Consider the following 13,584-nt stretch of genomic DNA (forward strand, 5'->3'; position numbering starts at 1 on the left):
TTCCTCCGAGGTCGAGCAATGCTTCAATATAGCTTGCTGAATCATAGGAATACAAACGTAATGTTTATTAGTCTGCTATAAAAGCGGAGCCAACACTGGAACTACAGACGTCAATCTGATATGACGCCCGTATCGTAGGAGTACACATCGTAGGAGTATCATGCAGTGTTTATTGCTTTCTTGTAAAATTAGATGGTCAGCACCACAACCACAATTAACGTTGCACCGATATTACGCCTACGTAGGCTGTTTTTCCAAACCAATTTATAGATCTGGCGTGGCTCAGTGGTAGCACACCTGATTGCCACGCAGAGTGCTTGGGTTCGTTTCCTGCTGGGATCCTAATTTTCATTATTTCCATTCGTTGTGTGAACGCTGCCGATGTTGGTTTTACTTAACTCTCTAGCATTTAAGTTACCTACATCTGTTCTCGCCGCTCCTGGGTAGACATAATCTGTCAATCACCTGTGGCGCATACCCGTACACCGCGGCCCGTGGTAAACGGGTATGTGCCACACGTGTCTAGTGGAAAGGGTTTGACGACGTACACGACAGGATTTTAACGTTATTTATGTCATGACCCGGCAGTCATATTCGTCAAATCCTCTTACCCTCCCATGCAAATTTTGGTCTATACCAAGTTAAGGAGGCGATCATGAGTGCGTCCAGACGTAGGCGGCTAGATAGATAGATACGTTGATAGAAACGCTCAAAGTGCCAGAGGTTCGCTAAGACATGCTTCGCATTTAAAAGATTGCTGTGTTAGTGACACATCTGTTGCTCTGCGTGGGGGTGAATTTAGTTTCATCGATTCATTTTTCGATTAGTTGATCTTGCTATCGCGGGTTTTTGACGAGCGTGTGAGGCGATGTGCACGCGCAGGGTCGCTGTGGTTATATATGGCGCTGATTTTCTGGGAATAAAGTTAGTTGCGAGTGACGCCCTTTCTGTCCTGTCCTTAGTTTTTCCTTGATGGTACGCGTCTTTTTGGTTTTAGATAGATAGATAGATAGATAGATAGATAGATAGATAGATAGATAGATAGATAGATAGATAGATAGATAGATAGATAGATAGATAGATAGATAGATAGATAGATAGATAGATAGATAGATAGATAGATAGATAGAAACGTTCAAAGTGGCTTGGATATGCTCAAAAAATTCGGTGCAATGCCAATTGTGGTTGCCGTCCAGGTTATCTGATTTGATAAAAAAGCAATACACATTACATATGTACTCATGTGATATATAAGCGGCACAACAGGTTAACCTAGATTGTATTTCAACTGTCTGTTCAGCGTTTGTAGCAGGCTAATAAATATGATCGCAGGCTATAGCAGGCTAATAAATATGATATGATAAATAAGCTCCCTAAATCCCTAGGATTCAGCGAGCGTTCTTCAAGCGTTGCCCTATACTCCAAAAGAACACGCTACGAAAGTTGCCTACCATATTCACATCATCTCACCATAAAGTGCACTTGTATTCGCTATAGCTGACGTCTGTGCATATGTTATTTTGGCAGCAGCAGTCCGTCGCATGAAGGAATGCCGCCGAGCCGACCTTTTTTTGTTTCTCGCAGGTTAGTGTCTCGCTTAATTAGGGCATTTGTCGCTCTGTTAAGGTTTATCACGTCTGCTGCTGTCAAAGCTGTTCCCGTGGTCTTTCCCGTGCCCAGTTACGCAGAGCTTACTCGCGACCTTGAGGACCTACGGCAAGAAATCGCAGCAATGCACGATAACGTACGCATGATTAACCAGCTGTATGAAGAATCCAAGGAAAAGTACGATGCTGTGTGTGTGAAAACAAAACATTAACACAGGAAAACGAAAAGCTGGCTAGACGGGTAGCCGATCTCGAACAGTACTCTCGTACAAATAATGTTGAAATCAAGGGTGTGCCGTCCACACCGGGCGAGAGCTGTGTCGCTGTACTTCAAAAAATCGGAGAGAAAATTGGATGTCCTGTGGCGCCAAATGACACAGACAATGTTCACTGCATCCCAGCAAAGAACGACAGAAATATATAAGCACGCTTCTGTTCCCGCACTAAGAAGGCTGTGTTCATCAGCAAAGCTCGGAAAGCACGCCTGAACACTACCACACTCGGCTTCCCTCCCTCTACAGAGAACAAGGTCTTCGTATACGACCACTTGACTCAAGACAACAAACGTCTGTTCGCGCAAGCTCTCGAGCTAAAAAAGCAACACCAGAGGAAATTCCTATGGACGGATAATTGGCGCATCAAAGCGCGCATGACAGAGCGAAGCCACGTGTACATAATTTCTCGAACTCGCGACCTTTCGCTAGTTAATTCGTAAACGACCAACCTTCCTTGTTTCATATCCTATCAAGCAAACATTCATCACAATGCATTATTCTTCAGAAGAACTGAAATGTACACCACATAACACCAAGCACACCCACAAATCCTTGATACATTTCAACGTACGTAGCCTGTCAAATAACTATGATAGCATGATGGATTTCTTTTCTAACCTAAACAACCCCTCCACTATCATCTGTCTCTCAAAAATATGGCTGACAAACGCTGATGCCCGTTATTTAGTATTCCCGGATATACAATAGAAGCATGCGTTCGTAAGGACGCCCGGTGTGGCGATTCAGCAATGTTGGTTGAAGGTAATCAGTCTTACCGTCGACGCCACGATCTCTCTTGCTCGTACGCCATTGTTGAATCTGTTTTTGTGGAATTCGACACGTCATTTCTTTCAGCTAACAGTAGAAATACAATCGCCGTGTCATTATATCGATCCCCGTCGTCATCCCCAGTTGTGTTTCGCTCTCAGCTAAACGCTATCTTGAACGTTATTGCAAATGAAAACAAAAATGTCGTCATTCTCGGTGACGTCAACATAGACATTACCAGCCGTACTGAAGTCATTGCTCTAACTACAGCGCATGCTATGGAGGTTATGGCCTAGACTCGCTAATAACCGTTCCCAATAGATGTCCTCCGTGCGGAACCCATTCATTATAGACCACGTATTATCAAACTTACACACTGAGCAACTTGCTGGCGTAGTAACTCTTCCCATAAAGGAGCACTACCCCATGTTTGCTCTGTTAAAATCAGCAAATTACCCCGAACAACGAAACATAAGAAGAGCCAACTTCAACACTGCAAATTCCATATACAAAATTGCAAAAACCTATTGGAATTCAATTCTTTCAGCAACACATCTAGTACACGCGTTCGAACAATTTAATAACAATGTTGAAACCGCGTACTCAGAGTGTACGAGTCTTACTCAAGCTACCCGCTGGTTTTCGGTACAGCGGAACCCCAAGGGGAACAGAGCCCTCTTACGTAGTGTCAGTAAACGTGACAACCGTCCGAAAAAAAGTAAAGCGCGAGCCTTTTCATGTAACCCTAAAGTCACGATACACAGCTTATTCTAATACACTTGCCAAGTTTCTCAAGGAAGCCAAGCGCTCCTACTATGAGAACGCAATAGCTAAACATATAAATGACACTCGCAATACGTGGGAAACAATTGGGTACTTTCTTCACATAACTTCACCTAGCCACAATCTCAACAGACTCAACACAGGAACAAGGGTGGTAACGGAAGATACCGAAATCACAAATGAGTTCAATGCTTTCTTTCTGTCCTACACACACCACATACAACAGTCGGCTCTCAGCCAAGCCCCTCATTCGTTTTACGTTTTACTTATATCCCACATCACCCAAAGAAGTATCCAATGCAATGAGTAGTTTGAGGACTACTGGTCCTGGTCTCGACGATTTACAACCCTCGAAAATCAAATAATATCACCTCATATTGCCGATGTGCTCGCACATATAATCAAATGCATGTTTAAACGGGTGTTTTCTCGGACGATTTAAACTGAAAAATAACTCCCATATTCAGAAAAGGTGACAGAGAATCAATACCGAACTATCGTTCAATCTGCATGCTTTCTTCTTTAGTAAGATCATCGTAAAGCGACTTATAAACCGCCTAACAAATTGTTTCAAAAAATTCAATCTCCTATCTCCTGAGCAACATAGCTTTCTTAAAGGCTACTCAACTGAAACAGCTATATTGTTATTCACTGACAGATTAAAGCATGCCCTTGACAACGGCCATATTGTCGGCTCAGTCTTTGTGGACTTCAGTAAGGCATTCGACACCATCTACCATACCATGCTATCGAATAAGCTAGAAGTTCTGGGAATTCGTGGCCTAGGACTATCATTTATACGCAGCTATCTAACAGAACGCAGGTTGTATATTTCGAAGGTTGTCTGTCGCACATCAAACCAGCCACAATGGGCGTCCCACAAGGCTCGGGTGTAGGTCCGCTCGTTTTCCTCGCTTACATAAACGACCTTCGCAACTGCCTAACCAGCACCTCATCCATATTATACGCTGGAGACACCACCATATTTACATCTAGTAAATGCATGAAGGCTATAATAAACCGCCTTAACTGTGACCTAAGCAACTTGTCTGCTTGGTGCACAAGAAACAAACTATGGATCAATCCATCTAAAACTCAATTCATGCTCTTTCATACAAACGAACGTGTCATCCCACCCACACCACCACTCATCCTTCAACATCATGTCTTTCGCCTTCACATGATGTCATCGTTTTAGGGGTCAAACTTGCTCGTCATCTTAAGTGCAACGTGCATGCTGAAATGATCTCTAAAAGATTGCTTTTAGTATTAGAGTGCTAACTTTAACACGCTCATTTTTCCCACAGTGTGTAAGAACTTCACCTTATTTCGCATTGATACATTGCCACCTACGTTCCTGCATTTCCGTCTGGGGTAACACATCTACCACGCATTTAACACATCTACGACATTTGCAGAACCAGGCCTTGAGGATTATTAACTTTTCTAGCTACATGTCACATTCGGTATTTAATTACACATTATTAGGTATACTACCGTTACGATACATGGTTCAGCTTAAATTGGTTTTACTAATATATTGCACACTCAACCATGAAAACACTATAGATACATTTCATTTTTCTGCTCCTACTAACACTAACAACACATCTAACAACAAGATTTTACGTCCCTGAATAAAACTAATTATGGGAAATTTACAGCTTTTATCGCAACCGTTAAATTCTCGAATACACTGCCCCTCGAACTCAAAGCCTGCCCTACAACAATAATGTTTAAGAAAAACATGAACAAACGCCTACTAACAACGTTGCCGGCAACGGATTCATTGTGATCATATTGTCACGTGGTCGTGACGTCGACGAACACAGCAGTCGGCGTTTGTAGGATGAAACTGAGATGTCACGTGGTCGTGACGTCGACGAACACAGCAGTCGGCGTTTGTAGGATGAAACTGTTTATTTGGCCGAACTTGTGGCCGGAAAATGAGAACTATAACTACAGCAATACACGCTGTACAAATATAGCGGCGAACAGGGCGTCGTCCATCGATCAACTGACAAGCGGTCAATCGCGTCGGCTTTTATACAGGCGGTATCGAACTTTCCAGCAATATCGCTGGTGGCGGCGTTATCTCTAGACAAAGCTGGAACGTTCGCGTGCGGGGCGCAATCTTAACAGAACGATCTACTATAGACGTGAAGCTTCTCGAACAATGCTTCGCGGACAGCGTCGAGCGTTGATAACCGTCCCTGCCGGTCAAACCCGAATACATCAAAACAAGACAAGAAGTGGGCGTGGCAATATCAGTAAACCATTTTCTCTCTTTGTTTCCTTTTTAAGTTAGGCATCTCACATCTGCAACCACGTTACTCATCTGTAAAATTTGCTCAATGTTCTTTGATAAAGCGTTAGGTTTATTATGTTGTTTCCATTTTTGTTTTACTCCCTGTTCCTTGAAAAAGCGTTGTGTTTACTATGTTTGCAATTTTGTTTTGCTGTTTACGAAGAGTTCTGTGTTATTTTCTTATAGATAACTTTTCATACGAGCATTCACCTTGCTTCGCTGCTTCTTTTTCATAAGTACTGTTTCTTGTAGCTACATGCCATGCCTTATTTTCTTGTTCCTTCTTTATCCATTATTATTGAGTTGCTATGTTGCCATTATGTAGAATTTACTGACATTGTCAAAATACTAATAGGAGGTCCCCCTGACAGTTTTGTAACTTCGGGACGTCCTTCTGTACTAACGCTGAATAACGAATATACCTTCTTCTTCTTCTTAACGTGAGTGCTGCCGTTATATCAAACTGTAAGTTACCCGTCAAACGCCAGTGTAATCGACGCACCGGTAAGCACATGATATGCACGCAACTAGTACACATAACAAAACACGTCGATCCACCTCATAACGCTTGGTTCAAAGCCAAAAAGAAGTGCAGCATAGGTAACTACTCGCTGAGGGCTTCGCATGAAACCGATTCCCACAATATTAATAATATCTGAGGTTTGATGTCCAAAAACTACGATATGATTATGAGAGACGCATTAGTGGAGGGCTGTGCAAATTTCGACCATCTGGTGTTCTTTAATGTTCACTGGCACCGCACACTACATGGACCTTTAGCATTTCGCCTTCATCGAAATGCGACCGCCGCTGCCGGGATAGACTCCCATAAGGCGTGGGATCTGCCGAATTTTTTTCTTTGCGAGTTTTAAAGGTTTTCATGCCATTTCGCAGAGAGACATTAGAGACAATAATCATCGCATTTTAAGGCTCATACCGAAACTGACCGTGCCCGGTGCGCAAAAAAAACACGACTACTCCGTTACGTGAGACTGGAACTACTGGCGACAAGGAAGTGACGAAATTTAAATCAAGGCGAGCCGAAGCGAAATCTCCTCAGGAAAATCGGCAAGCATACTGACTTACACAAGCACACATCTTAAAGCTCGTTCGCACCTGCGACTAGCACCGGTCGAGCGATCAAGTTCGTCGCAAAGCGACCGGACGCCAATGGTCGCTTTTTGGCAAAGCGACTACTTTGGCTTACTCGCTCGCTGCACGACTTTTCAGTCACGCGACTGCAGTGGCAAACCTCTGAACCAGTCAGGACGTCGGCTTATTTGATGGGGCAATGGCAATGCGAGCCGTGTGCGAGTAGAGGAAGATTCTGTGTGGCGACAGGTATAAGTCGCGCGCAGGTGTGAACATAGGTCGCATATTGTCGCTTTTTGGCCGCCAGTCGCAAATGATTGCGCAACCGGTGCTTGTCGCAGGTGTGAACGAGCCTTTATTCTTTGGATGTTTTGCTTGGTGCTTATGTGTGTCTCTCTTCAATTATTAACAGGCGGGAAAAACTAGTTGCCCTGTCTGCAAAAGGAAACGCCGCAGCGGCTGCCCAAAGTTTTATGCTTCACAAGGAAAGAAAAGGTGGATATCGAGTTTTTTTTTTTTTTTTGAGCACCGCTCCAAAGAAACAGATTAGCCCCAAACCCCACAAACAAAGGTAAGGCGATCCGCTGGTAGAATTAACATGGCCTGCCGCTTCTCAAGAAAAGATAGAACCGGGAAGCACCTCCATGAATCGTCACTACCTTGTCACCTGTAGTCCCGGTTCGACGTAGCAGAGTGGTCGTGCTTTTCGAACGCCGGGCGCAGTTAGTTTCGATATCGGCCTTGAAATTTGATGACGAATATCTCTAAATAACTGCAAATTTCATGATTTCTAAAAATCGGATATGCCATAAATCAGCACGAGCTACAACATACCTTTACAGGCTTGCCTTCAAGTCAACATTTAAAGAGTTAATACGAAGTCTTTGATAATTACTTGCATTGGTGTCACTTCAACTGCGGCAAAGTATTTCCGCCTCGTCGTGCAATACGTGCGCGAAAACGACAAGAAGCATTACTGTCATAGTATATTTATAAAAATATTTACTGTCTAAAAAACACACTGTTTAATGCAGTTCAAGCTCGCTAACCTTTTGTTTTTTTCGAGAACCTGCTGGGCTCTTCCATCATTGCAGATTTGACACAGCGTATATTCAGTGTTTAAATAACACAATCTCACAACTCACTAAAATACCTATTACGATATATAGTTGACCATTTTCGTATCAACTCTTCAATACTTATTGTAATCAATAGTAATGTTCTCAACTCGGAAAGCATTTAATTGATGTTTCACGCAAATATAAAAGTCGTAGACTGGCGAAGAATGTCCCGTTCAATTAACCTACACCACAGAACACGGAAATGAGCCAGAATGTTCCCTAAAATGATAAATAAGATACTATAAGAGAGACATTGTTACTGTGTGACATTTTCAGAGCTTTGCCTAATATTGCGAGAAAGGGCCTTTATTGGCCCATGATATTTCTGTTTTTTACATCCAATTAATTGGTTTTGGGTCCCTTAAGCGATGCAGCATTCAAATGTGAAAGGGTCATGAGCCTTTTGAAGGTCGCTTTTTGAAACTGCTGCCAGCCCTATTTTGAGCATTTGCCACGATATTTTTTGGTAGAAAATATTGCAAGTCTGGGTGGTGAAACACTAGAAGTTGTAAAGGAGTAGGTTTACTTACGACACGTAGTAACCGCGGAGCCGAACCATGAGAGTGAAATAACTAGAAGAATAAGGATGGGTTGGGGCTCATTCGGCAATCATTATCAAATCATGAATGGTAATCTACCACTATCCCTCAAGAGGACGGTAAAGAACAGCTGCATATTACCGGTACTTACCTACGGAGCAGAAACCTGGAGACTTACAAAGAGGGTTCACCTTAAATTGAGGACGACGCAGCGAGCGATGGAAAGGAAAATGATTGGTGTAACCTTACGAGGCAGGAAGAGAGCAGAGTAGGTCAGTGAACAAACAGGGGTTAGGGACATCATAGTTGAAATCACGAAGAAGAAATGGATATGGGCCGGGCACGTAGCACGTCGGCAGGATAACCGGTGGTCATTAGGGGGACTAACTGGATTCCAAGAGATGGCAAACACGTGAGGGGGAGACAGAAAATTAGGTGGGCAGATGAGATCAAGAAGTTTGTAGGTATAACGTGGAAGCAGAAAGCACAGGACCGGGTTGATTGGCGGAACATGGGAGAGGCCTTTGCCCTGCAGTGGTCGTAGACAGGCTGATGATGATTGCAAGTTTGAGATGTGTGGGAACCACGCCCACTATCTATCTCGAGATAGCACCACGTGCTGCGCAGAGGCGGTGCGCGTGGCCCAAGTGAGCTTGTTAAAACGGACAGCCCGCGGGCGGCACGGGGAAAGGTGCCTTGGATGCCAGGGGGGATGCATGCTGCCACCCGCGCTGGCGGATTGCTGCTGCCAGAGGCCATGGTCGCCGCCTCGCTGTCTCCTGGCCCTGGACCGACCCCGCCGTATGCAGAGTAGCGTTCAATATATTGTTCTGGTTTGTTGTGAGTTGATGCATCCGTCGTCCTTGCTTTAGCTACGGACGGGACGCAGCAAGCCCAGTACCCACAGATGTTATGACAGCATGACAAGGAAAAAACCTTGAGCAAAAGCATCTTCTCCGCGTCAAAGGCGCAGTAAATTTGTAAATCCAGGCATAGGAGAATTGATCCTGTCATTTTGTATACAAGACACCTTGCATCAGGGTATTTTTGCGTGGTGTCAAGCTTTATAAGAATAACACAGGCTTCCCTGGATAACTTTTAATCCAAATAAACTTTTTATTACCGCAGGTATGTACCGATGTAAAAATTAGTTTTTTGCTGCTTTGTAGCTTCTGCCACAGCTTTGTGCCAAGGTTCAACAGCGCTTTCAATGCACAATGGCTGAATTGCAAAAACATCTGCATGTTCGCAATCCAGTAGAAAAGCTTTGCACGAAACATGCCGATGTTCTGTGTCCAAATACAACGCAGCTATTCTGAGGTCTGCAGTATTTCGTAGAAAGGTCACATTGAAAGGTTTAGAGCGTAAACTTTATTCAGAAGGATTTTAAATACCTACAGGGAGAACACAAAATGCCCTTAATAAAGGTTGTACGCTAACCTTTGCAAAGTGCCGTGAGTAATGCAGAAGCATAACTTTTGTTCATAACCTCTAAATTAGGAGGAAACGATTGCTAAAAATGCACTGTTAAAAAGAAGGCAGTAAAGAGTTAGCAAACGTAAGTATTTACTAGATTCGAGCGTGCTTTTTCTGCTTTCGTAGTATCCGCTAAAAAGCGAGCAGCTACACTCCGTTTCATGCATCAGGTGCAACGCTGTGGAAGCTATGCAAGAAGTTCAGCCAGCAAAATGTGTAAATCCGCGCTTCTTCTGCTTGGCCTCCGAGATGAGTTCCAGCTACGCGCTGCCAGTGGTAATCACGGAGGCCATGATACAAAGAAAGAAAGAGACGCTAAGCGTTCCTGAACAAACTTCCGAGTCTTTTATCTAGGTGACTACTGAGCCACCCATGTTGCCGGCTGTTTCGTATATTCCGCATTGTGATGCCTTAATTGTGGCGGTCTTATGAAAAATTTATTTCTCTTGATTACGTTGGAATAACAGATTTATGCTACGTGATGGTACACATATGCGAAAATAGAAGAGCACGAGATAATGGGTAGAACACATCGGTTATTCTTCTAAATGCTTTCGTTGCTAATCGGTAAACGATGTGTTTCGTCAAAGTATGCGCATAAATACAATTAAAGATTCTGTTAGAGTAGACATCGGGTACATAAAAGTCTTCATATTCTGTGTGTGCGAATTTGTGTGTGTTCTCGTTTGAAGTCTGCTCATGCCTCTTGCCCCTTTGTGCGTTGCTGTGATACGCACTTACCATGGTAATTACTTGAATTATTAGCGGGCATTAATTGGTGATGCGAAGATAATACTATAGGTTTATATATATATATATATATATATATATATATATATATATATATATATATATATATATATATATATATATATATATATATATATATATATATAACTTTTTGGTATTATATTCAACACTGCCTTCAACTCACCACGCTCTCCAAGATTCAGGATAATCATAATCTTAACCGAAGCTCTCTCTCTGTTTTTTCGGATATTGCCAGGAGCACGCTATCGGGCATACAACATTCTCACGTGCATTCCGAGGGGAGCGAACGGGAAAAGAGAGTGGGCAGCATTCGAAGAATCCTCCCTGCAATGGAACCACTCCGACACTCAAACGAGTGACAGATTCAACCCCCCGGCAAAAATCTGAAGGGTATTCTCCATTTTCTTCGGAAACATTATCTTCGGCCGCAGGCCGGAGATCGTGGCTGCCTCTTTTCCATTCTGGAGCAGAATCGCGAGTTGGGCTAGTTGGTGGATGTACATCGTAGAATAATTGACATCGCAACAGTTTAAACACGGACAGAAAGAAGAAAAGAGTACCGCGCTGAACTCAGAACTAAACTTTTTTTTTTAAACAGAAATAACATATATACTGATCAATAAGCCACCAAGACCGAGCAAATGTGTCACAACACAACATTAATCATGTCTTGTGTGACAGATACGTGTATTCTTTGTCTAGAAGAATGATGGAAGGATAACTTATGTACTTGTTTGCATTTATTGAAAAAAGGCTTTGTCTATATCACGCGTGCGCTGATCGACATGTCTATATTTGATAGTGGTTTTCTGCATGTGGGGCACGCATCCACATGATCTACAAGGGATGCAAATGAGACGTGACGGCGGCACCTGAAAGCGTCAACTCATGCTCACGTAGGCGTACATTTAGGCAACGCCCCGTTTGGCCTGTGTATTCAATGCCACAAGAGAGAAATGGCGTACAACATGCCAGTAGCACAAGGCACATATCTGTGTACATGACTGGTTATACACTTGTTCCATTTCCCTGGCCTCTGACACAACGTTTATTATTGCGATAGCAATTATATGGACAGTCTCGGCTGGAAAATGTCCGCCCCCGTCGCCGTCATGCACCGTATATGTATAAGTCTATATATATATATATATATATATATATATATATATATATATATAAATATATATATATAAGCCCCAAAGAAAAATAATTCAGAAAAATGCTTCCGAAGCGCGGAAACGAACCAGGGACCTCTTGCTCCGCAGCAAGTGGCGCTAGCCACTACGCCACGGAACGCAGGTCCTCCGCATAGCTAACGGCGAGCGTTATATACACACCCTTTGCCGCTGGACGGACTCAGAGATGGCCGACGCTCATAGGCGTTTCTTCATTACCAGCGAGATGGCGCTAGGAGCGCGACGAGCGCATTTAAAAGTCGTCGGCGAGCTGGCTCGCTTCTTCTTATATTTGCGCAAGGAGAACCTTGGCCTTCCGCTGTCTGCTCGCGTGGTTTTCTCGTGGTGAGGGCAAGAGGGATGTTTCAAGCTTTAACCGTGATGTCCGCGCTCATGTTACGGAGCGCCGCTAAACGACGCCGCTAAACGAACAAACAGAAGATGAGCGCGAACTATCAAGTGCCACAGCTCGACACTTGAAGCACGCTAGTTTCCTTTGCTGCTTCGACTGCCTTTGTAACAGGAGCGCTGTTCAAAGTGAGAGTATCCATTGGCGAGCCTCACTTCGTATAGCATTAGTTTCTTGCTATCGCATTCATTGCTTCGCCCTTGCGGCGAAACTGTGATTTTTAACCCAAGCCCACACATTACCTACTTTATTACCGTATTTATTTTACGATGCATGTTTTTCATCGAATGTACCTATCCTCTATACTTTTCCCGGAATTGTACAAGGCTTTTTTGAGTTTACCCTTTTTTTTAGGCACTTATCACTTCTTGTGAAGCTTCATCCCCTCACTAAGCTCCATGAGCAGCTATGGAAGGGGGAGCCGAAGACGTGAGGCGTGACAATGGACGAAAGGAATGTACTCACTTATTGTGTCCAAGGTGTCCACGCTTAAAGGAAGAAATGAGGAGGGGCGAGCCGCAGAAGTGGAGCTCGACAATGGACGCCGGGAATGTACTTCATGTGCCCACCTGGACGATCTATGTATTGTATATATTTTTCTTTTGCTGGCTTTTTTTCCCAGAAATAAGTGTTGTTCTTATGTCTAAGTATGTGCACGTGGTCCGTTCGCCCCTCCTTTTTTCTTTATTCTTGTTGCTCAAAAGAATTTTGTGCTTCTTTAATTTCATAAAACTTTTTAACTTCTTTGTTTTTACTTTTTTTACTTTTTCTCTCTCTCTCGGCTCGGAGGACGATGGTATAAAAGCGCGTCGAAGCCTTATAAATCTGTTATTGAAGATGATCGGTCACTGATCGAAACGGCGACAGATAAGCAGCTTTTTTTAGAGGCGTATACCGTTCTCATATATATATATACAGACATATATATATATATATATATATATATATATATATATATATATATATATATAGAGAGAGAGAGAGAGAGAGAGAGAGAGAGAGAGAGAGAGGGGAATTATGTAGGAATATAACGATATTCAGTTTTTCTTGAACATAGTCTGCTGCGACACGCTTTTTATTTTCGAGTTCTAATGCGCCAAGGATACCGGATGGCACATGTCTTGAGCACCAGGAGCACTCGGTTTCGGCTTCGCCTGGATTGTGGCCCTAAATTTCGATGATTATTAACTTAAACTACGTGTGTTTTTATTTCAGATGTTTCTTAAAGGGTATGCCATAAATTGTCACGTCCTACAACTT

General features: G+C 43.2%; 1 protein-coding gene across 1 annotated transcript in view; it reads right to left on the reverse strand.

Moving 5' to 3' along the window:
- Positions 1-12,840, reverse strand: part of LOC119402285 (uncharacterized) — a 93,078-nt gene extending 80,238 nt beyond the window's left edge. Inside the window, exon 1 of the mRNA XM_037669435.1 lies at positions 12,790-12,840. The gene's annotated coding sequence lies outside the window, so the exon portion shown is untranslated. The remainder of the gene's footprint in view (positions 1-12,789) is intronic.
- Between the last annotated feature and the right edge of the window lie 744 nt (positions 12,841-13,584).

Source organism: Rhipicephalus sanguineus, chromosome 8 (genome assembly GCF_013339695.2).
Source record: "Rhipicephalus sanguineus isolate Rsan-2018 chromosome 8, BIME_Rsan_1.4, whole genome shotgun sequence".
NCBI classification, from domain to species: Eukaryota; Metazoa; Arthropoda; class Arachnida; order Ixodida; family Ixodidae; genus Rhipicephalus; species Rhipicephalus sanguineus.